This window comes from Phocoena phocoena, chromosome 13, assembly GCF_963924675.1.
Source record: "Phocoena phocoena chromosome 13, mPhoPho1.1, whole genome shotgun sequence".
Lineage (NCBI taxonomy): Eukaryota > Metazoa > Chordata > Mammalia > Artiodactyla > Phocoenidae > Phocoena > Phocoena phocoena.
In genome coordinates this window covers 40,284,028-40,308,452 of record NC_089231.1, presented here as the reverse complement: position 1 = coordinate 40,308,452, position 24,425 = coordinate 40,284,028, and the positions used below count along the sequence as shown (strand labels likewise).

Genomic DNA, 24,425 nt, shown 5'->3' with positions numbered 1-24,425 from the left:
TTGTAGGAATTCTTTAAGTATCTGGTGATCTTGACTTGAAGGGGTTACTTATATTTAAGAACTAACTAAAACTTCAGAGAGCGTGGGCTTTATTATAGAGTGATGGGGGTTTTCTGGGGGTTACTCTCAAAGGTTTCTGGAAGAGTCTAGAAGCCTTTTCTTTGGATCATTCAGACTCCCCAGGAGAGACTCCATCAATGAAGGAGGAGCTGTGTTGATGAACCCAACCAAGAAATGGATGAAAAGAATGGGGAAAATGGGCAGTCAAGGGATTACTGGAATCAAAGAACATGGTGATGTAAATGGTGAGGGCTGGGAATTCCTTCAACCCAAATAAGGTAATAAAAGGTGGGGAAAGTTAGGAGAAAAATTAGGGTAAGAGGTGTGTTAAATGTGTGGTTTCTTGTGTTGGGGAGCCAGGGCAGCGGAGAGGGTGACGGTTCTTACAGTTCAGTGTTTGCTCTTCACTTGATTTCACCTGTTGCCAGGCCTGCGGGTGACCTCCAGCCACCCCTGCACCCTGCACCCCTACATGTGGGCCTCAGAGGTTCACAGGACCAACCACGTAATTTATGGGGCCCAGTGCAAAATGAAAATGCAGAGCCCCTTGTTCAAAATGTATTCAGAATTCCGTGGGGGAAACGGGGAGATGTTGATCAAAGGGTACAGACATTCAGTTATAAGATGACTATGTTGCTGAGATCTAAGGTACAGCATGGTGACTGTAGTTAACAATATTGAATTATACACTTGAGAGTTGCTGTGAGAGTAGAGCTTTAATGTTCTCACCGTAACAATAACAAGAAAATGGCAATTATGTGAGGTGAAGGGTGTGTAAACTAACCTTCCTGTGGTAAGCATTTTGTAATATATAATGTATATATATGTGTATCAAGTCATCATATTGTATACCCTAAACGTACGCAGTGTTGTATGTCAATTATATCTTGACAAAGCTGAAAAAAAAGTAACTGTGGTGGGAATAATGAACCAAATCATATAAAGGTTGATGTGGCAATAACATCAAATCTGATCTTTAAACCTTTATATCCAAATTCCTGCTGGCAAGAAACATAGTCACCAAAAGGCCAGGCTTTAAAAAAGTATTTAAAATGTCCAGGCAAGGGAGAAAGTATTTATGTCTGGACTTAACAGAGTGAGTGAACATTTTCTTCGAATCCATTGAATGAGGGAATTTACTCAACATAAAAAAAAGAAAAAGAAAAAGAATTTCAACATAAGAAGAGCAGAGCATTCATCCACAAGCTGCAGGAACATGAAGCAGACCCTTGCGGTTCAATTTCTCAAAAGGATAACCTCCCCTTGCCTGTTTGAGGGAGGTGGTGTAGGATGGAGATATTTTAGAGGGGAATCAACCTGGTGGTCCCTCTGGCCTGGAGGCAGTCCCCCCATCCCCTCACTCTTGGTTTTGAGGCCACCTAAGAGGTGCCTGCTGGGTTCTGGGCGAGCCCTCTCGCCTCTCAGTAGCCTCTCTCTGAACTTCCTTAAATCAATTCTCTCTCCTTCCTCTTTTTTAAAAAATGTATTCAAATTTCTCATCCATTGTTGTCTTTAATGTTCTCTGTCCTCATGGGTGAACGTATTCCTCATTTATTTACTATAATTTAGTGGGATTTTAGGGGGAGCGGAGTTCAGTGCCTGAGACTGGTCTGCCACTTAGGGCCTTGAAGAGCAATCCACCAAGAGGGGACAACAGCAAGCTCCTAAGGGGCTATTGGTGATGTGTTGAATCTCTCTGCCGCGCCAGCTCTGGAGCCAGGCTGCGGGGCTCCTGTCCCAGCTCTCCAGTCAGCTGCCGCATGACCTGCGCATGTTACTGCTTCCGTTATGCCTTAGTTTTCTTACCGATGCAACAGGGCTATTATAATCGTACTACTGATGCTGAAAGCTTGGCCTTTGTGCACGGGTGCTGAATCAAGTCTCGGAGACAGTTTTAGGTGAAGTAGAAAAGAATAGCTTTATTGCTTTGCCAGGCGAAGGCGGATGTAGCAGGTTCCTGCCTCTCAAAATTGTGTGCCCCCAACCTGGGAGGATTTGATGAGGAGTCTTATAGCAATGGTTCAAGGGTGGAGTTGCTGATAAGATTAGGGTGTGTGCAGGCTCTCCTGAATCTTGATGAGTTTCTCTAATTCCTTTAATCTGGCCTCAGGTGGTTTCTTGCCTGCTCCTCCCTTGATTAGCAACTCTTCGAATCTGCCCTTTGGAACTGAGGGAAGGTCATGGAGGCTGGAGTCTGTCCCCTACAAACAAGAAACGGGACAGAAAGACTTCCGTGCCCTGGAGTCCCACAGGGTCCTGCTTGTTAATACAACACTATGAGTTAGTATCTGAAAACCCAAAAAAGTTTCTTACTGAGATGAAGAGGGGAAGGTGAGTCTCCCATGACTGGAGCAAACAACACCTCTGTGGGGTACTTTCCCCAGAAACGGGAACAGTTGGTGGGCTTTGAAAAGAGGAGTGAGGGTCTGCTTACAGCTTGGGAACACTTCTCATTTTGCTTTTTGTAGATTTTGATCACTTGATGTATGGTCAGGCCACTCAAGGTGGCTGTTCTCTTGCTCTCTGTACATCCCCTGCCCGACCAGTGCCTGCTTCACCTACACCCTCCTCACCTGACTGACCTTCCTGCATACTTGGTGATTGTTCTTATCAGAGGCGTGGTGAGGGGCGTGCCCCCCTGCTAGTCTCTCTGGTAACTGATGAGCCAACGTGAGGTCAATTCCCCTGTAACTGGCAATCTCCCCGTCCCCCCGGGAGCGAAGACTGCTGCCATGTTCTGCCCATGTTCTGCCACGCATGGTGGAGTGTCTCTCCAGAACCTTCCTTTCCCTCTTCCATTAATCTACTGATGTCTCCTTTGCTGACTCTGGGCTCTTTCTTCCATCTTGAAGCTGGGCAAGTACAGTCCTTGCAGGTCTGCAGGATGCAGCCCAACACTTGGTTTACCAGGTTGACCTTGGCCCAGAATGTGGAAGAACAAGCCACTACTTTCTCATGTGAACTGTTTGTGGAACCACCCTCTTCCCTCTCCCCACTTCCGTTTGGGCTTCTGGTTCAGGTCTGCAGGTCTGGAGGGTCCAGATCTGACCCCACCTTCCCAGAAGTTCAGTTACTGACAAAGGTTGTCAGTGACTGGGATCCCACTGGTATGAGGGGCACGTGTGCTGGCCAAGGCTCTTTTGGTTACTAGTGGCAGAAACCCAGATATTATAAGGTAAATTAAGAAAGTTTTGGCTAAAGTAAATAATCCATGATGAGACAGGTTGGAGCAGGCCTCAGAGACAACAGCAACTCATTCTCTCTGCATTCATATCTCGGCTTCTGCCTGTGTGTGACTCATTCTCTCACTCTAGTGTGTACAGCAGGGGCCACGGCCACTAGAGCTTCAGGACTCGAGCTCTACTATCTTCTACACGGTTGTGCTTATGGCTTTGTGAAGTTATCTATAGCGTTAACAGACCTAGAAGCGCATGCATGCATGGGGGCTAGGGTTTCACTTTAGAAGATAAAGGGTGACTCTGTAACACATCTGAGAGCATTCTTATCTCCTTGGACCTTGAGTGACAATAAGCAAAAAGTGAATGACAGGGAAAATCAGAGTACAGCAGAACACCATCTGCATGGACTTTTTCTCTTAGTCCACTCGGGCTGGCTTTGAAGTGAGCTGCGTAACTCACGAGCATTGGAAAAATTCTGGAGCAGAGCCGATTTTCTGTACTGCACCTGAATAAACAAAGGTTCATGAGGTTGCGTCTTCATTTCCCCTTCATCAAAAGTCGATCCCCGGGCTTCCCTGGTGGTGCAGTGGTTGAGAGCCCGCCTGCCGATGCAGGGGGCACAGGTTCGTGCCCCGGTCCGCGAAGATCCCACATGCCGCGGAGCGGCTGGGCCCGTGAGCCATGGCCGCTGAGCCTGCGCGTCCGGAGCCTGTGCTCCGCAACGGGAGAGGCCACAACAGCGAGAGGCCCGCGTACCGCAAAAAAAAAAAAAAAAAAAAAAAAAAAAGTCGATCCCCTTCTTAAAAGGGATACTCATATTTCTAAATTCATATTTTCCCTAACACAAGAGCAATTTAATATTATTCTGATGCCACTTGAGAGAAGAGGTAAAATTCCTAGATCATTGGAAGAAATAATATACACTCCAGAAAGAAAAGAAACCAGGAAATGTAAGGTTCTGAGGAAGTGAATGGACAAAAAAACTGGAGTCAAAATATTGTTTATTAGAACAAAAAGGTAGCAGAGAAGAAAGAAAGTGAAGAACCAGGGTAGTATGTGAAAAGCACAACTGAATGAGAATCTAAAAGACCTCCTGGGAAACAAATACAGGATACCTGATCGGTAGATAGATAGATAGATATGGATTAATGGATCCAGGCATGACCAAGGTGGCTTCCTAGATGGCATGGACTTGAGTGAATATTATCTCAGACCCACTCACAGTTGTCCACCCCGGCTGACTTACAGAAAGACAAGTGGCCCAGCTTCAAAGAGACCAGAAAGAATTTTTATTTTAGTTTAGTTTAGTTTAGTCTATTTTATTTTATTTTTTGGCCACACCATGCAGCATGCAGGATCCTAGTTCCCCAACCAGGGATCGAACCTATGCACCCTGCAGTGGAGACACGGATTCTTAACCACTAGACTGCCAGGGAAGTCCCCAGAAAGAATTTTTAATATTTGTAAATTATTAGGCAGGAGACTGAAGGCCTAAGGAATATGCATGGTATTGTTGCTACTTCTTGCAAGCCATCTATGGAACTTTGGGAGAGAAACTGAGGGCAGGAATGGTTTTCTACCAGATGGTATGAGGGCATTTGGCATTCTGGACTTTCACATAAAGGGCTAGAATCAGGTATTTCTAACTAGAGGGGAGGTGGATCCCACAAAGACAGGAAAGGACAGGCTTGCTCAGAGACTAGCTGACATGCTCAGGAGGATTCTAAAGTAAAGTGTATTCATTTTTTTTTAAATAAAGAGATGTACAAAGATGAAAACAAAAATGATTCGGAAGTCTGCTGTGCAGAATAAATCTTAATATTAAACAACAAATAGATAAAATAACCCGTGCACTTGTGAGAAAAGTTCAAATAGTACCTGAGAGGTTTTTATACAAAATATGGGTGAGGATGGAGGGGGAAAAAACCAAGTATGACATGGTGGGCAATAAGTGGGCAAGAGGTTCCCAATGATTCTCATGAAGAAAGTGGTTGAGAAACAAGATGATTATGATGGCCTCAGTTTCCCTGATGTGCAGAGAATGGCCAATAAGGTAAATTCACAGTTTTAATTAACTAAGACTGGTATGTTGAAATTCAAAAGTAGAATATGATGTAAGAGCTTTCTTTATTCCAAAGAAATATATATTAGGTAGCATACCATGAATATGTGCAGCAACCTTCATGAAGTCAATGTATTTATCAAGCACGGGTAATCTGCCAGGAATTTTTCTAGATATTGGAATCCAATACCTGCTCTCAAGGAGCTTATAGTCTATGATCTCAAGTTGCTTTTTGAATTCAGCCAGGTATAAATAACCCCAAATTGTTCGAGTAAATAAGGACACATCTGCAAGAAAGCTGTGTTAATTCTCTGAAGGAGTTGAGATGTGATCAGTCTTTTTTGAAAACACACACACAGAAGAAGGAAAGAAGGGTGCAGAACCAAAGATGACTTTGCACGGTTAGACAGATATGTAAAAATGGAATCAGGAAGATTAAAGTCCAACAGAAGATGGGGCTTGATTTTTTTCTAAGTAAACATTATTGAATGACCCCAAAGCACAGCAATCACAATTATATCACTCGTTCATTTTCACAAATTGAGCACACCCATGTAACCAGCATCCAGATCAAAAAAAGAGAGCACGGCCAGCATCTCCAGAAACCTCCTTATGGCTTCTTCTAATCATCACACACCCCATCCCGCACCCTTGGCTACGGCTAACTGCTATCTCGACTTCTAACACTATACCTTACTTTTGCCAAAAGTAGTTCACTTTCTTAAAACTACTTTGCTCAGGTAAAACCTGCACATATTTAAGTGTGAAATCAAGCAACACCCAGTCAAGGTACTGAACATTTATTTCCATCATCCCTAAAATTTTCCTGTTTCTTCGTAATCCATCCCACCTACCACTCCTGTCCCTAGATGACCTCTGATCTGTTTCTGTCACTATGTGAGTTTGCATTTATTAGAATTTTATACACACGGGATCCTACAATAAATGGGATCATATATCCTTTCTTTTTTTTTTTTTAAGTCTGCCTTCTTTTACTCAATGTAGTGATTTTGAGATTCATCCATGTCGTTTCATAAGTCAGTGGTTTGTTCCTTTAATATGGATGAGTAGTATCTTATTGCGTGGCTGTAACGGAATTTGTTTATCCATTCACCAGGCTTATAGTTATTACAAATAAAGTGGCTGTAAACATTCAGGATCAAGTCTTTGAAGAAATATAAGCTTTCATTTTTCTTGGGCAAATACCTAGAAGTGGAATGGCTGGGTCACATTGTAGGTGTGTCAAGATGCGGCCAAACTGCCTTCCAAGGTGATGTATGAGAGGGCCAGTTGTGCCCCATTCTCACCACTACTTGCTATTATCAGGCTTTTTAAAGTTTATTTATTCTACTGGATGTATAGTGGGGTCTCATTGGGGGTTTAGATTGCATTCTCCTGATTACTAGTCATGTGAAGCATCTATTCATGCCCTTCTTGGCCATTTTAATATATTCTTTTGTGAATTGTCTGAGTGATTTTTTTTAATGCCAAGATCAGCAAAAGGGACTTATGCAAATGTTCGGAGGCAAGGGAAGGGAGAGTGGATCATAGATGCAGTGTTGCTGGATAGTAAGGACAAGGCAGACTCTTACCTTGCTTTAGTTTTCTATTTCAGGGGGAAAATCTTCAACCTAAAAGGAGGAATGGCAGCCTGCATATAGGAAGAAATAGCAGGTCAATAAAATGAATTGGAGAGTAGAGACCTAGTGGTCCACCAATAATCATTTCCCCCTTCTTTCTTTAGAATCTCCAAGTTTTAGTTCGATATAGGGTGACCAGCCTCTCTTTTTGCCCAGGACTGAGGAGATTCCTAGGATGCAGGACTTTCTAGAAAATACTTAGGTAAACCGAGGGAGAAAGACTTAGGTAAACCTAGGGAGGTCCTTGGCTATCCAAAATGAAGATGATTATTTCCCAGGCTCCCTTTCAGCTAGATGTGGCCATGCAATTAAGTTATGACTAGTGAAATAAAAGCAAAAGTGATGTCAACTTTCTGGGGTGTTCACGGAAAGAGCATGCCCTCCCCTTTCTTCCTTTCTGTCTTCCCACTGGTTCAAATGAAGAAGTGAGAGCAGGAACAGGCATGCCCATCCTCATCTGTGAGATAGAAGCTGCTGGTTAAGAATGCCAGAGCAACAGGAGAGAAGGACGCAGAGCCCCTGATTATTACGACACTGCCATAACAACCAGAGGTGCCCAGCTTTTACGTAAGAGAGAAGTAAACTTCGATTTTGTTTAAGCTCCTTATTTTAGACCTCCTTACAGCTGCCTACATAATATAGTATACAAGAGCTAAAGTAGGTAGGCTAAATGATTTCAATGGATATAACTGTTTTCAATCTTCAAAAAGAAGGCATAAACAAACCCCAAACTGGTGAGTCTGATGACAATATTGGGTTATTTTTCTACGGTGGATCAATAAAAGGATGCTGTGAGTCACTTAAAAAGGCAGCAGAGATGGCTATGCTCGAACATGGTTGCACCAAGAATTAGTCTTGTTGAACTTGTCTTAGTTTCACTCTTTTGAGATGGTTGTTATACTGGTAGGTCAGCAAGATGTGCGCTTGTAATAAGGCTACTGACAAGAACACACACGGCATTCATGCAGACTTGTTCTGGGTATAAGAACAACTAGGTGGATGAAAAACTAGTCGAACGATCATACCCAGAGGGTATTGAGGATGCATCAATATCAACTTGGAAGGAGATTTCAAGAGGAAGCTTTGATCTAGCTAAATATTTTATCAGTGATTCGGATAACTAGATAGTGAAGTATTCATCCTATTGGCAGAAGACAAGACAGTAAATACTAATGAAGACAGAATCAGGACTAAAAGCTCTTGCTGGCTAGAACGGCAGAATGAAACTAACAAAGTGAAGTGATAAATGTGTGTTCATGCATTCAGATTGAAAAAAAAACCATCCAATAAGATAAGAAATGGGGGAGATATGAATTAATATTAAGTATTTTAGGTGACGGCTCAAAATGAGTCAACAGGACAAGGCTGGAGCAGTCCTGGCTGACTCTGTTAACAGGGTGACAGCGTCTGCCATGGGGGGTATGGCTCTGCTAGCAATGTTCAAAGTGGCAGTTCTCATGCCACGATTTGAAAGATATAGAGGCACAGCTTGGAGAAGGAGTGGAGGAGACATGAAACTAATCTCAAATACTGGCGGGCTAACCTGTGGAGTTCTAACTCTACACAGCCATGGCCCTGGTCCCTCACTCTGACGTTCACACTTCACTCACATTTGTCTGACTATCTACCTGCTCCTGACCTTCAGCTTGCCACTCTATTCCTGTTGCTTATCTTCACATACAGGTTCATCCTGCTGCTCTCAGCTTTGGGAACATTGTCTTTCTGACCTGAGCCCTTGATGTCAAGGAGATTGGGTGGACACAAGAGTGGAGAAGCTAAGTGTGAGCAGTGGTAGTGGTCATGCCCCAAGCACTTCCTCTTAAAGTAGTGTCTTTTCAGATTGAGATGCATCAAGAAGGTAGTCAAAAGTAGCAACTCTTTTTTTTGGCTTTGCCGCGTGGCTTGTGGGATCTTAGTTCTGCAACCAGGGATTGAACCTGTGCCCTCAGCAGTGAAGGCACAGAGTCCTAACCCCGGGACCGCCAGGGAATTCCCCAAAGTAGCAACTCTTTTTTCCTTAAATAAATTTATTTATTTTATTTATTTATTTTTGGCTGTGTTGGGTCTTTGTTGCTGTGCGCGGGCTTTTCTCTAGTTGCGGTGAGCCGAGTCTACTCCTCCTTGCGGTGCACAGGCTTCTCATTGCAGTGGCTTCTCTTGTTGCAGAGCTTGGGCTCTAGGCACGCGGGCTTCAGGAGTTGTGGCATGTAGGCTCAGTAGTTGTGGCTCATGGGCTGTAGAGCACAGGCTCAGTAGTTGTGGTGCACGGGCTTAGTTGCTCCACGGCATGTGGGATCTTCCTGGACCAGGGCTCCAACCCATGTCCCCTGCATTGGCAAGCAGATTCTTAACCACTGCGCCACCAGGGAAGCCCAGTAGCAACTTTTTAATATGCTCTTTTCTCTGAATTGTAGAAATTGCTGTGCTTCTGAGGCTTAATGGGGAATATGGGGCAGTATGATGAACTACATACCTTAAATAGCCCTCCCAAAGAAACAACTAAAACTGCTGAATAAAATTTTAAAATATGTGTATTTAAAAATGCATCACTGAGCTTGCAGGAAAAAGGCCTCACAAGCCAAAAATGAAACAAAATTTAAATCTAGAGAGGAAAGATAGCCCTGAGGTTGGCTTTCATCTTGAGACCATCAGCCCAAACCTGGTGACCCTGAGCTTTCACTAGGTAGCCCTTCAGGATAGAAAAACAGAAGCTAAAATCCACGGCCTGCCCAAGTGTAGAATCTAAAAGGATATCCTGCATAAAGTTGAGAACCCCAAGGAACATAGCATTGATGTAATGATAAATTACAAAGAAATTCACCCTAATGAAAAAGACAACAAGGAAATTCATCTTGACTTTGGCATTGGGTAGAGGGAGAAAAGTCTGTCCTGGTAAGGTGTAATCCTCAGCAGGCCTCATATGAGTTTTGGCTTGTATTCAACTATCTACAAGGTTCTAAAAAACCTCAGTCTAAAAAGCTAAAGTAATCTCAGGTCCCTAAAGACGCAAGCCAAATCTTTTATGAGAGAATATAGCTTAAAGTCAGACCTTAAAGAATTTCCACAAAGTTCCAAAGAACAGGAGCTCACCATCAAGTATTACAGAATATTCAGGAAAACAAGGCAACCTGAGTGAGAGTTAGCAGACAGCAGACTCAATCTATAAAAGCTTGTATTAATTGGAATGATCAGATACTAAATATAAATTAAATTTGCTTAATTTGTACATAGAAATAAAAAAGAGGCGTGAAATATGACTAGAGAAAAAGAGTAATTAAAAATAACCAAGCATAATTTTAAAAGACCAAAAAGAAGTTCTAGAAATGAAAAATATAATAAAGTTTCAAGAACAAGGCAAAAGATCAATAAAAAAGTGGATATAGCCCCAATAATAGAAATCAATATTGAAATCACACAAAATATATTAACCGAACACAGTGGAATGAAATTAGAAATCAGTAACAGAAGAAATGTAGGATACTTACAAATAGGTTAAAATTTTAAAAATATACTCCTAAATAACCAAAGGGTCAAAGAAGAAATCACAAGAGAAATTAGAAAACACTTTGAGATGAATGAAAATGAAACACAAGCAGGGGTAGAGGGAAATTTATACCTGCAAATGCCTATATTTAAAAAAAGAAAAGAAAAAAGAAAAAATCCCGTATCAAGAGCCTAATCTTCTACCTTAAGAAATTAGAAAAAGAAGAGCAAACTTAACCCAAAACAAGCAGAAGGAACAAAATCATAGAGACTAAAGAGAAAATAAATTAATAGAAAAACAAAAGAGAAAATCAACAAAACCAAAAGTTTTATTGATATGAAATGTCAAAAAATTGACAAAACTTGAGCTAGACTAACAAGGAGAAAAGAGAAGATTCAGATTGCTAAAATCAGGAATGGAAGTGGAGATATCACTTATAACCTTTCAGAAATAAAACAGGCTTATAAGGGAATATAATGTTGTATGTTCCATCACTTAAGTCCAGGCATTCAGTAAAACAATAAAATTAAAAAAACAAACAATTAAAGGAAACAAAGTAGATAAACTAAATAAAATGAAAAAATTACTAGAAAGACACAAACTACCAAAACTGATTCTAAAAGAAAATCTGAATAGAACTATAAGAAGTAAAGAGATGGAATTATCAGTAAAACAAAAACAAAAAAGAAAACCAACCAAACAAAAACTTTCCACAAAGAAAAACCGAGTCTCACATGACTTCGCTAGTGAATTCTACCAACTTTTAAGGAAGAATTAACACCAATTCTTAACAAACTCTTCCAAAAATTAGAAGAGATGGTACACATCTCAACTCATTCTACAAGGACAGTATTACCTTGATACTAACATAAAGCAAAGATATCACAAGAAAACTACAGACCAAAATCCCTTGTGAATATAGACTCAAATATCCTCATCAAAATACTAGCAAACTGAATTCAGCAGCATATAAAAAGAATTGTACACCATGATCAACGGGGATCTTTCGTAGGGTTGCAAGTTTGGCTTAAGATATGAAAAACAATCAACGTAAAACACTGTATTAATAGAATAAAGGACAAAAAACACACAATCATCTCAATAGATGTAGATAAGCTTTTGACAAAATCTAACAGCATTTCATGAGAAACCACCAAATAAACTAGAGATAAAAGAGAAAGTCTTCAATTTATTAAAGGCCATCTATGAAAACTACATAGCTAACAACATCTTCAATGGTGAAACACGATGTTTTCCCCCCAAATCAGGAACAAGTCACTGCTATTCAGCATTATACTGGAGGTTCTAGCCAGGGCAGTTAAGTAAGAAAAAGAAATAAAAGGCATCCACATTGGAAAGGAAGAAGTAAAACTCTCTCTATTCACAGATGACATAACCTTACATATAGAAAATCCTGAGACATTCACACACACACACACACACACACAAATATTAAAACTAATAAATACATTCATCAAAATTTCAGGATACAGTTTCGCCATGCAAAAACTCTATTTCTGTAAATAAGCAATAAATAATCATAAATAAAATTAAGAAAAAAGTACATTTACAATAGCAATAAAAAGAATAAAATACTTAGAAATAAATTTAACAAAAGAAGACTTGGACACTAAGAACTACAAAATATTACTAAAAGAAATTAAAGAAGACCTAAATAACTGGAAAGACATCCCTTGATCATCACATTGGAGGTTAGGATTTCAACATATGAATTTGGGGGAGACATAAATATTTAATTCATAACAGGCACCAAGACAATCCAATAGGAGAAAGAATAATCTCTTCAGAAAATGGGTCTGGGATAATTGGATATCCAAAGGCAAAAGAACGAAGTTGGACTCTTATGCCATATTAAAAAATTAACTCATGAATTTAAGACCTAAATGTAAAAGTTGAAAATATAAAATTCTTAGAAGAAAACAGGAGCAAGTCTTTGTGACCTTGGATTAGGCAATGTTTTCTTAGATATGATGTGTAAAGCACATGTGACAACAGAAAAAGCAGATAAATTGGACTTCAGCAAAACTTTTTTAAAAAATGTGCTTCAATGGACACCATTCTGAAAGTGAGAAGACAACCCACAGAATGGAAGAAAATATTTATAAGTCATATAGCTTATATGGGACTTGTATCTAGAGTATATAAAAATCTCTTATAATAAATAATAAAAAGGGAAATAACCCATTTTTTTAATTGGGTAAAGCATTTGACTAGAGTTTTCTCAAAGAGAGATACATCAGTGAAAGTATCAAAACATAGTTAGTGAATCTAAACATTGTTAGACTTTCTAGAAGAAATAGAAATATTATATACAATCTCCAAATTACTAGATGGGTAAAAATAAAGTGAAAGGAGAAAAGCAGAATGAATTTTTTTAAAAGACAAAAAAGGACACCAGAAACAAAACCAGAAAAATAGGAAATTATAAAATAAAAGTAGGAATAGATTCAAATATAATTCTAAATAGAATAAACTCGGTCTTGAAGACAATGTTTACTGCAGAGACTTTTAAAATCTAGTTATATGCCATTTTCAAAAGACATACCTAAACATAAGGCACAGAAAGTTAAAAATGAAAGGATAGAAAAAATACCCAGAACACAAAAATAGGTGGTATAACTGTATCAATGTCAGACGAAATAGATGTTGAAGTGAAACTAAAGGACACAGATTTCCTGTCAATGTAAGGAAGAAATTTCTAAGGGACCTATAAGAAAAGTAGAATGAGTGACCTCTGGAGTCATTGAATTCTCCATACTTTGAGAAATTCAAATCTGAGGTGATGACTCCTAAGTGTGTTAGGGAGGACATTAAACCATCACAGAAAGTTTGGGATTTAATGACCATACAGTTTCTCTGTATCCTGAAATCCTAATATGTTATCTCATTTTCCAGTTGTCTTTCAAATTATTTCATTTTCTCATGTCTACAAGATTTTCTGATTAGCTACATATTAGAAGGAAGTTCTGAAACTCCTGTCTCATTATGAACCTTCATCTCTAAAGTATAAAGTCTGTGGCACATATGTGTATACGTAAGAGTGTGATTTATGTGTGTGTTAGGCTGTATGTGTACACACATGTCCATTGTTAGGACTTCAATTTCCTCTGCTTTAAGATTTGTCTTCTAACAATTTGTCTGAAAGGGAGGTTGAGAAAACTCCCAGAGGAAACTATTAATGTCCTATCTTATCTAACAGACAACAACAGTTAGTTGTCTTGAGTTACTAACAGATATGCAAAGAGAGATAAACATTGCAAAGCCTTCAGAACATACAACACATTTTGAGGGTGTGGGCTGGGTGGCAGCTGTTTGGCAATAGCGTTCAGCTGTTCTTTTGCAACACAGATCCTCAGGTTTTAAACTGCCAGATAGAGCTCTAACCAAAAAATTCTCAAAAAATTTCCTGGAAGATGTCTGGGGCTGGGAGTGGATAGAGCCTGCTCTATCTGCTCCAAGATACTCCCAGGCTGGGACCCAGAGAATAGGGTCCCACCCTGGGACCCTAAAAATAGGTGGGATCCTATTTTTAACAAGCATCTCTAGAGGATTCTGAATCACACTAAAGATTGAGAAACATGAATTTAAGGTATCTCAAGATTTTAGTATAAAAGAGGTGAGCTCTTTTTCCATGCTTTTAAATACCAATTTCTTTAAAATATTCCTTGATTGTCTTTTGTTTTTTAATTGGTGACACAGATTATAAAGACATTTGGAGGTAGTATTCTCACTTTACTTTTTGGTGAAACCATCTTGGGCCTTTTTTTCCAATCATATTTCATTTATTCTCATCAACTTTAAAAGGAGATCATGTCATTACTCACTGTGATGGCAGGAATCTGGCCTTCATGGTCTAAATGATCTAGGAGTATACCTACAGGAAAAGGACAAAAGTGGTCATGGTTTTATTTTCTTTGCTGGTATAGATACCTAGGTTAGGGGATGTGAGTTCTATGATCCTAAAAGAAAGTATAACAGTAGTCTCAAGAAGACAAACCAAGCCAGCAAGAAGCTCATTGTAAATGTGACCAAGTTGCAGGAGAAGCCAAAAAGAGAGAATGAAAAGAAAGAATTTCAACTTCTGTAATCATTTACTAAATAAATAATTTAAAATATTTATTCAAAAATTATTTTTAAATGACAGTAATGGACAATGATTAGTACAAAGGTAACTTTAGGCTGGAAGAAAGTAATTTTCAGCAAAAAGAGGCAATAGAGCAAAGGAAAGGCTGACTTTGTTTCCTCCTCACAAAGTCACAGAATTTAATTTTTTTTTACCAGAGGTGAAAAAATAAATAGCTTTTACCTTACACAGTCTCATCAGACACAAAATAAATGATTGAATGCAATCTGGCTTACTAAGAATTCATTACAGGGCTTCCCTGGTGGCACAGTGGTTAAGAATCCTCCTGTCAGTGCAAGGGACCTGGGTTCGAGCCCTGGGCCAGGAAGGTCCCACATGCCGCGGAGCAACAAAGCCGATGCACCACAACTACTGAGCCTGTGCTCTAGAGCCTGCGAGCCACAACTACTGAAGCCCGTATGCCTAGAGCCCGTGCTCTGCAACAAGAGAACTCACCACAATGAGAAGCCTGTGTACCACAACGAAGAGTAGCCCCCGCTGGTTGCAACTAGAGAGAAAGCCCGCGTGCAGCAGCGAGGACCCAACACAGCCAAAAATAAATAAATAAATAAAAAATAGATTCCATTACATAAGAGCCATTTAAGATTTATTCTTCAGCCTGACCATGAATGTCCTCCTATAGATTGAAGCTCTCTGAGAAATAACTGTGTTCCTCTTGTATGTACCCCACATGTCTTCAACACTGTTGATCATGTAACAGGATATCAAAAATATCCTGGTTGGTTAAATAGTTGACTGCTTTTTGAACAGCACTCATTGTGAACTTACATATCCTTTTGAAATTTCACTATACTAAGTTAAAGAGAAAACTCTAAATAGAATAAACAGAAAACAGGAGCAAGTCTTTGTGACCTTGGATTAGGCAATGTTTGGATTAGGCAATGTTCTTGAGAGCAAAAACAACTCATTGGGAAAAGGATGAGAATCATATTGGCTTTCAGATTTTCTACCCTTAGGCTGGACTACCATAGAACAATGCCTTCAAAATACTAACAGAAAATTTTTTGGAACATAGAATTCTATATCTAGCCAATTTACCAGTCTGCAAATCACACTGAAAGAATTCAACATTTACCTCCCTTTATGGAAAAAAAATCACTTGAGTATATATATGCTTTAAGAAAATGAAAATTGAAATAAAAAAGATGAAAATATAAAATCCAAAAATTAATGACCACAACTCAGAATAGCAATAAAAAGAATCCCTAGGCTGTTCGTTGGGCAGCAGGTATAAAGGCAATTGGTCCAAAGTGAAACACATAGTTAGAAGACTTGCAGACGAATGTATTTGATAGGAAAATGAATTCACCTCAACAAATAAGTATTATTTTAAAAGTTATATGAACTTAGTGATAGAGTGAAGGTGATTGTTTCTTCTGTCAATAAGAAAAAAGTAAGGCAAACAGAAACTCTCTGAAAAATAAAAAGCTCAATAGCAAAATCACAGACTATATAAAACAAATTAAATGTAACATAATTCTGAATAGCTTATGGAGTGTAATGAAGGATAAAACATTCTATCTTGGTTTTTAAAATATTATATTTGAATCTATACATATTTAGGAAAAGCCTAAGTACATTTCCTTCTCCACAAGTCTACCTACGTTTCTTGATTCTGCAGAAAATAATACGTACACAATTTTAGTATTTCAAGCACCCTTTATTGGATTTCACTTTTTTGAATCAACTTATACACAAAGCATAGAAAACCTAACTGTAGTTTCAAAACAGAAGGAAATGATATAAACCTTTATAATGTATAAGTTACGAGATGGAAAGGGAAGAGAGGATGTAAAAGTTTCAGGGTATACATATCCTCATTTTTTATAATGAAGACTTGAGAGATACTGCCTAAAGTTGAGTAGCCAAGAAAGTACTTTCTTTTTATAATTTAAGGTTATAAAGTAAGCCAGTAGAAAAAGTACTTATAATACAACTAACAAAATATTGAAAGGAGGGAGACACAGGTGGTGTTAATGAGCCCAATGCCTATCGTTTGATATGTGGAAATCAATAAAAAACTTGTGTGTGGTAGATGTTATTGTTCCCAACTTTTTGCTCCTTCTATGTAGTAGATAATACATCCACTCTCTCTGTCATATGATTTTTGCCATACTTCCTGATAGGGCATAGATAGTTTCATGCCTATCCCCATCAACTCTGGGCTTGGCAATATGAATTATTTTGAACAATGAAACGTGGGTGGAAGTGACACTGGTTAGCTCTGAACAGAGGTTTTCAGAAGTATCATGTGTTTCAGTTACTTCTTCTTCTTTTTTTTTTTTTTTTTGCGGTACACGGGCCTCTCACTCTTGTGGCCTCTCCTGTTGCGGAGCTCAGGCTCCAAACATGCAGGCTCAGCAACCATGGCTCATGGGCCTAGCCGCTCCGCGGCACATGGGATCTTCCCGGACCAGGGCACGAACCCGCGTCCCCTGCATCAGCAGGCGGACTCTCAACCACTGCGGCACCAGGGAAGCCCTCAGTTACTTCTCTTCAGCTGTGGCCCTCTGCCGTGGGAAAAGCATATCCCAAATAATAATAGACGCTCCTTTAGCCCAAGACCCAAGATAAAAAGACATAGAGAGTCAAGCCAAACCAAGTCCAGCATGGTGGCAGCCAATGATTTGTGAGCTTGCAGTAAGTGTTTGTTGTAAACAATGACTTGGGGATTGTTTGTATGGTCACAAAAATTGACACACACTGTCTAAAGTTGATAAATCAAGAATTGGAACTATACTATTTAGAATTAGGGGAGATATCCATCGGAGAGGTGGGGTGGCAACCACCAAAAAGAATTAGTTAAAGGTAGTTACCTTTGGGGATGCTATTTGGTGGAAAAAATCTAAGCCTTTGTTTCATGTCTTCCTATCCTATTTGAATGTTTTCTCATATGTATGTATTTTATATACGTATGTGTTACTATTATACTTAAAATGTGCAAAGTACAGTGCAGACCATCTAGGAGGTGTTATAAGCCATAAACACATAAAACATTACAGCTATGATATCATGAGGCAGCTAATTTGTGTGGGGGAAAAAAAATGCCCCGGATGATGAAACTATAGGAATTCAAGAAAAAAAAAGGAGAGAGAGAGAGATCAACCCAACTGAAGAGGTGATAGATGGTAAAGAAAATCGCACTGTGAGAGAATCCATAGGGATTAAGGTAGGTGGAGGAAAGTAGGCAAGGAGGAAATGAGCAGCATAATAAATCTGGAGAGAGGGAACACTGAAGTGGGTGTGGTATGACTGGAGCAGAGAATTCTTATGGGGGAGCTGTGGGCAAGAGGGCTGGGACTGATGAGAATGGGACAAGATTGTGAAGAGCTTGGATGGCTTGAGTAGTGTGTGTGTGGACAGAATGACTTCATGAACTTGGTGTTTCAGGAAGGCCAACATGGCAGGGCAGTGTAAGACAGACTGTATTCAGAATCCTCAGAGCTAGCAGAAACTGTCTCAAGGGTCACTTAGCCAGGTGGTGTGGCATATGTGAGGGTATTGCTCTTAGTCACATAGCTTCTGTTACCACATCTTCCTTTGGGCCTAAAGCTATAAAAGCGGTGCCTCACTCCTTTGCTAGAAATGTGTAAATAATTTTTCACATAGACTTGTACCCTGGGGGACTGGGAAGCTATGACTAGGGGAAAGAAGGGGCCACAAAAAGGTATTTTATAAATCTCTCAAAACCACTTTTAGCTGGAAAAGACCTGCAGTCTTCTCCTCCACCCTGTGCTACTTACCAAGTTTTTTTCACTGAGTCTTCCTAAATGCCATCTGATGATAACATGAATTCACATGTGTTAAAACTCAGGTTGGGACTTCCCCAGTGGTCCAGTGGTTAAGACTCTGCCTTCCAGTGCAGGGAGCATGGGTTCCATCCCTGGTCAGGGAACTAAGAACCCACATGCTGCAGGGTATGGCCAAACAAACAAAACAAACAAAAAACCCCTCTGGTTGTCTTACTCCACAATACCTCGCTTGAACTGAGAACCCAACATCTCTTCCATTTCTCTTCATTTCAGCTTCATTCCATTCGATTTCCTTTGAAGTGACGACTGCCCACCCAAATCTACTGCCCACTAAGACTTGCTTCCATTGCCCTTGATGATTTTTGTACCTGACTTAGGTTTTAGCTGCTATTCTGACTCCTGCTCTCCTTAACCTTAAAAAAAATTCATACTGGTGTCTGGTCTGACTGTATTATTTTCAGTTTCTTAGGTTCATTTCTGTCACTGCCTTCTTCACCTGCATTGGCCATGTGCCCAAGTGGCATACGCTGAGCCTTCTCCACCTGCAGAATCTCAGGCTTGTTCTTCTCACCAGCTGTCTCAACTTTTCCACTCCTCCATGCTTGCTGACCTCGGACTGCATTGAGTCTCTGATCTAGCAGTTCCCAGGATTTCACCTATTATTTTCCTGTGTGATATTATAGCCCATATAAGTCTCCAGAGTATATGTGTGGAATTCCCAATAAACCAGCAATAAATCTTCCCTTTCCTCTCTGACTCATAAAAGCCTATTGGAATGCAAAAAACTGGGAGTGACTTTTTTTATAGGAATAATCTGCAATCTGCTGTAAGTTATGTTTTAAAACTTTATTCTCAACTTCTTGTTCCTGCCCAAGATGGAATAGTGTGGATGGAGTACATTTCCCACTAAGAACAGTTAAAGGCCCTGGACATTGTATATGAAACAAACAAGAGAAAACTGTGAAAGGCAGAGAGAAGAAGACAACTAAGGAACTTGGGATCTGAGGAATGACAGGACAATGAGTTCTCCGTGTTGTTTTTTAGTTTGTGTGTTTGGTTTGTTTGTTTGTCTTGCCTCATATATCTTAGGCTAGAGAAGCTGGCAAACTAGAAACACCACAGGAACAAATTTGTTAAAAACCCTAAGAAATGCCTGCTCTCACTAGCTAAAGGACTGGGAAAGGGGCAACATAGACAACTTTTAGACCAGTATCTGCCCTATTCTAGCCAAACCCTGCAGAACAAAAAATGTGACCTCATCCCTGTCCCAGTCAGCAAAGGCTGAAAAGAGGGACTCCCACCTTCACCCTTTTGTTAGAAGGCATCACTCATGACCCCTCTAACCCCTGCTGGGGTGATGTCAGAGAAGACCAAGTGGGGAGCCAGCACTTTCATCCTGGCCCAGTTGACAGGTGACTAGCAAAAACAAAACAAACAAAACAACCCAACCATATGGAAGTGTATTATGCCAGGTTAAAAAAAAAGCCAGTCTCAAAAGGTCGTATACTGTATGCTTCCATTATATAACATCCTTGAATAACAAAACTATAGAGATGGAAAACAGATAGTGGTTGCCAGGGGTTAGAGATAGTGGGGATGGGGGAGGGGTAGGTGTGACTATGAAGGAAGTTCATGAGGGAGATCTTTGTGGTAATGGAATAGTTCTGTATCTTGATGCTGGTGATAGTTATGGGAAACTGCACATGTGATGAAGTGGCACAGAACTATACACACATATTGTACCAATGCCAATTTCCTGGTTTTGATATTGTACTATAGTTACAAGTTTATAGCTTTTTTATAAGTTACAGTTGTAAGATGTAACCATTGGGGGGAAATGGGTGAAGGGTACAAAGGACTTTTCTGTACAGTTTTTACAACTTCCTATGAATTTATAATTATTTCAAAATAAAAAGTTAAAAAAGTTATCTTTCAATTTTGATACTTGTGATAGTCATTAATGTTATAAACCAAATTTTTGCAGCTCTCTGCCTTCTGGGGACAATGCTGGGATTTATTGCATTTCCCTGCTTCTTTGAAAGTTAGATATGGCAGGTCGTTTGATTTGGCCAATGAAATGCATGCATAAAAGTGACACTTGGTGAGGAAGTGTTACGAGACCATGTACAATATGCCACATGTCCTTCTGTCTCTGCCAAGGAGGAACCATGTGCTGTTCTGGATTCTTCTTCAGCCTGGGATGGACCGCCCACCCACCCACCCCCACCCCCATCCCCCTTCCTCAAATGGCATGGCTTGTGGGCCAGAAGCTATGTGCAATTTTAAGCTCCCAGGATTTGGGGCTTTTGGATATAGACATCCAGTGCAGTAATACAACAATTAGTCACCATTACCTGCCCATGCCCCTTACAAATGCCTAAAACGTACTGCTCTTATCACCAGATCCAAAGCAAGGCACCCTCCTGACTGCTTATGATCCACATTTACCACACCCAGGACTGCCCTCACCATGCTGACATATGCCTACTGCCTGACCTAACCCATGATCACCACCCATCTGGCTATTTTCACTAGGTTTAATGTTTTTGAGGTTCCTCTATGTTGTATCTTCCACATATCTTCTATGTATCTTTCATTCTGTTTTATTGCCGAATAGCATTCACTGTATGGACATACCACATTTTGTTTATCCATTCACCAGTTGCTGGACATCTGGATTGTTTCTACTTTTCAAGTATTATGAATAATGCTCCTATAAATATTTAGATACAACTTGCTATATGAACATGTTTTCAGTTTTGGGGGGTATATACCTAGGAGTGGAATCATGGGGTCATATGGTACTCTTATGTATAACTTTTTAAGTACCTTTTTAACAAACTTCCAAAGTGGCCGTACCATTTCACATATCCATCAGAAATGTAGGTTAGGGTTCTAATCTCTCTAATCTCCTCAGCAACACTTGCTATCATCAGTCGTTTTTATTACAGCCATTGTAGTGGGTGCGAAGAGCCTTCTCATTGTGGTTCTGATTTTCATTTCCCTAGTCGCTAATGATGTTGAACATCTTTTCATGCTACTGTTGACCATGTAAATATTTTCTTTGGTAAAATGCCTATTTCCTTCTTTTGTCCATTTAAAATTCAATTATTAGTCTTATTAAGTTATAAGAGTTCTTTATATATTCTGAATACAAGTCCTTTATCAGATATACGATTTGCAAACCTTTTTTTCCCCAAGAAACAAAAAAATCTTTTTCTTTTCCTTAACACAGGTTATTTTTTTAAAAAGATAAAAACTTCAAAGTGAAGTTCCCTTGTGGTACATTAACAGGCCAATCATGATTCACTTTGTTTCAAAATATTATGTAAGTACTTTTAAAAAGCAACTTTTAACTTTTATTTTAGAATACTTGGAAAATGTAGATAAGCACAAAATAGGATAGTAAAATTCCACAGATAATCTTCAGTAACATTATTTGCTTCCAGCCTTTTGGTTCTTTCTGCGAACATACCTTTATTTAAAATATAAAAATGGGACCATTTAAATATTATAAACATTAGTTTCATCGCTGGCAAGCAAGACACAAAAACCTCTGAATGATTCAAGTAGAAAATTTATTAAAAGAACAGTTGGTCATGCCTAGTGAGTGACAGAGGACCAGGCTGCGTCTTCTCTTCAGGTTAAGGTACGGCTAGGTACTGGAATTAGTGCCAAGGAAGAGTGTTTCCCAAGGGGGCACAGTGGAAGGGCCCCTCTCAGAACTACAAGGGAGACACTGCCCTAACCAGCCCCCATCCTGTGGCGGCCGGGGTTGTTTTTGTCCCCCAAGGCCTGGCTGCCTCTTCCGGCTTTGCCGGTCGGTGGCCTCCCCTCTCGCCGCCCACCCTGGGTCCTGGACCTCCTGCATCCCTGTAGCCGGACGCAGCGCTCAGCCCGGCCAGACCAAGGGGCCGCTGACCGTCCTCCAGTTCCGAGTCTTCGTCGGCCGCTCGCGGGTCTGGAACAACCTGGCCTCGCCCCGGGATCGATCCGAAGATCTCGTCGGCGCGGTGAGGGCACCGTCCTTTCCTCCCACCCCGCGACCTGCTCGACGTGAATCGGCCCAAGCTGTACTTCACTTGCGGCGGCAGCCCCTTTGTCCGTGCACAGGTTCAGGTGGAGACCACCCGGGCCGGACCTCACGGCCGAGCCCGTCGCAGACCCAGGCTCCCGCCCGGGACAGGACCGGCAGCGCCGCCCGGAGGCCCTTGCTCCGGCGCCCGGGTTCCGCGCCTCCCCGCGGGTGGGACAGGCAGAGGTAGAGGCGCCGAGAAGCCGGAACCTTCACAGCCCCGAGGGAAGCGCCGCGGCCCCGAGGTGGGCTCGCCGCAGGGGCGGGGGCGCCGCATCCGGGTGAGCGCGCGGCGCCCCCGCCTCCCCCGCGCAGCCGCACGGGCCGCCGCCGCCGCCAGCACGCCGCGAGCGGGGAGGACCGCGCCCAAGCGGCCTGCGTGGGCGGCCCTGCGGCCCCGGACCGCCGCGCTGAGGCGGTCCCAAGCGAGCGGCAGCTGCGGCGGCAGCAGCATGCGGGGTGGCCCGGAGTAGCGCGCCGAGCCCGCGAGGCCCCGCGCGGAGGAGGGGGCAGGCGCGGCGGAGGCGGGGCCCGCGTCGGGCCCGCCCGCCCGCCGGGGGAGCCGCCGGCAGTGGTCGAGGAGGCGGCGCGGCGGACGGCGGCCCGAGAGTAGCGCCCGCGCTGCGGCCCGCGGGACCGCGCCGCGACCGCCCGGGCCGGCCCCGAGGAGCGCCTGCCGCCGCCGCCGCCGCCGCCGCGTGCGGACCGAGGTGAGTGTCCGCCCGCGCCCGGGCCGTCCCGGAGCCGCAGCCGCTGACGCGGAGCCGGGGGAGGAGGAGGAGGAGGAGGCCCGGCCGCGTCCGCGTCTCCTGTCCCTTTGTGGCCGGCGCGGCCGGGGCGCGGGCACGCTGGGCGCGGGGTCCGGGTCGGGGACCCGGAGGCTGCTGGACACGCGGCGTCTCTGGTTGGCCGCTGCGGCGAGAAGCGAGTTTCCGTCCTAGTTTGACATTGAGTTAGAACCGTTTTTCTTTAGAAGACGGAAGTTTGTTTGATTGACCAAAATACAGCTAAATATGGCTCCTGGGTTCGGTCCGGCGGTGTGGTACTTGGAGCCGCGGTGCCAGGCTGATCCCCGCCCGGCCGGCGCGACGCGGGAGGGGAGGATACGCGGGCGGCCCGGGTTGGGGGCTTCCGGCCCACTACCCGCGAAGAGGACCCGGCCGTGAATTAGCAGACGTCTGTGGTTGGGAAGTAGCGGGCGTTAGGTAATGTAGTACAGCTTCCTGGAAGAATGAATGAATGAAATGTCATTTACTCACCCATAATCAGTGCAATGCCCATTTAAAGATTTGCCAGGAATTGTGATGATTTGCAGTGTCATTGCCTCTCTTACCTGGTCAACCTTGCTAAGTGAAGGCCCCCTCCTCCGAACTTGTGACCTTGGCCTCATTCACAGAGCCGCTAAGCTAACCAGACGGGCTTGGCATTTTCTGGCAAGTGTGGGCAATGGTCAGAGTAGTCTTTGTGATTGTGAACTGTTTCTGGAGGGCAGAGATCATACCTTGTGCTTAATATCAACACATTGATCTATAATAATTCTTGTCAAGAACTCTGAGAGGGTGGGGTGGGATGGGTGGGTATTTTGTCCTCATTTCACAGATGAAGTTGAGGCCCTAAGAAGTTGTAACTTTACAGGGCGCAAGCTAAGCAGCAGAGTTGGGATTCACACCTAGGTCTTACTAATCCAGTGCTTTTTACATTACGTCTGTGTCTGGACTTGGGTTGTCCATTGTGGTAGCCACTAACCACATGTGGCTATTTAAATTAATTAAAATTAAAGTTTTGAAAATTCACTAGCCACATTACAAGTGTTCAGTAGCCAAATGTGACCGGTGGTTACTATTGAACAGCACGTGTGTAGACCATATATCCATTGGCTTATTCAGTAAATATTTGTTGAGTGCCATATGTCTATGAGGCATAGTTTTAAGTCCTGGGTATAGTATGGTGAATAGGAGAGGCAAAATGTCTCTTGGCTTCATGGAGCTTGCATTTTACGTGATAGTTT

The 24,425-nt window shown here is 42.0% G+C and overlaps 1 protein-coding gene across 1 annotated transcript in view; it reads left to right on the top strand.

The window, feature by feature from the left end:
• GALNT1 (polypeptide N-acetylgalactosaminyltransferase 1) overlaps nt 1-24,425 on the top strand; it is a 199,436-nt gene that overhangs the window by 49,442 nt on the left and 125,569 nt on the right. Inside the window, exon 3 of the mRNA XM_065890586.1 lies at nt 11,240-11,244. The gene's annotated coding sequence lies outside the window, so the exon portion shown is untranslated. The remainder of the gene's footprint in view (nt 1-11,239; nt 11,245-24,425) is intronic.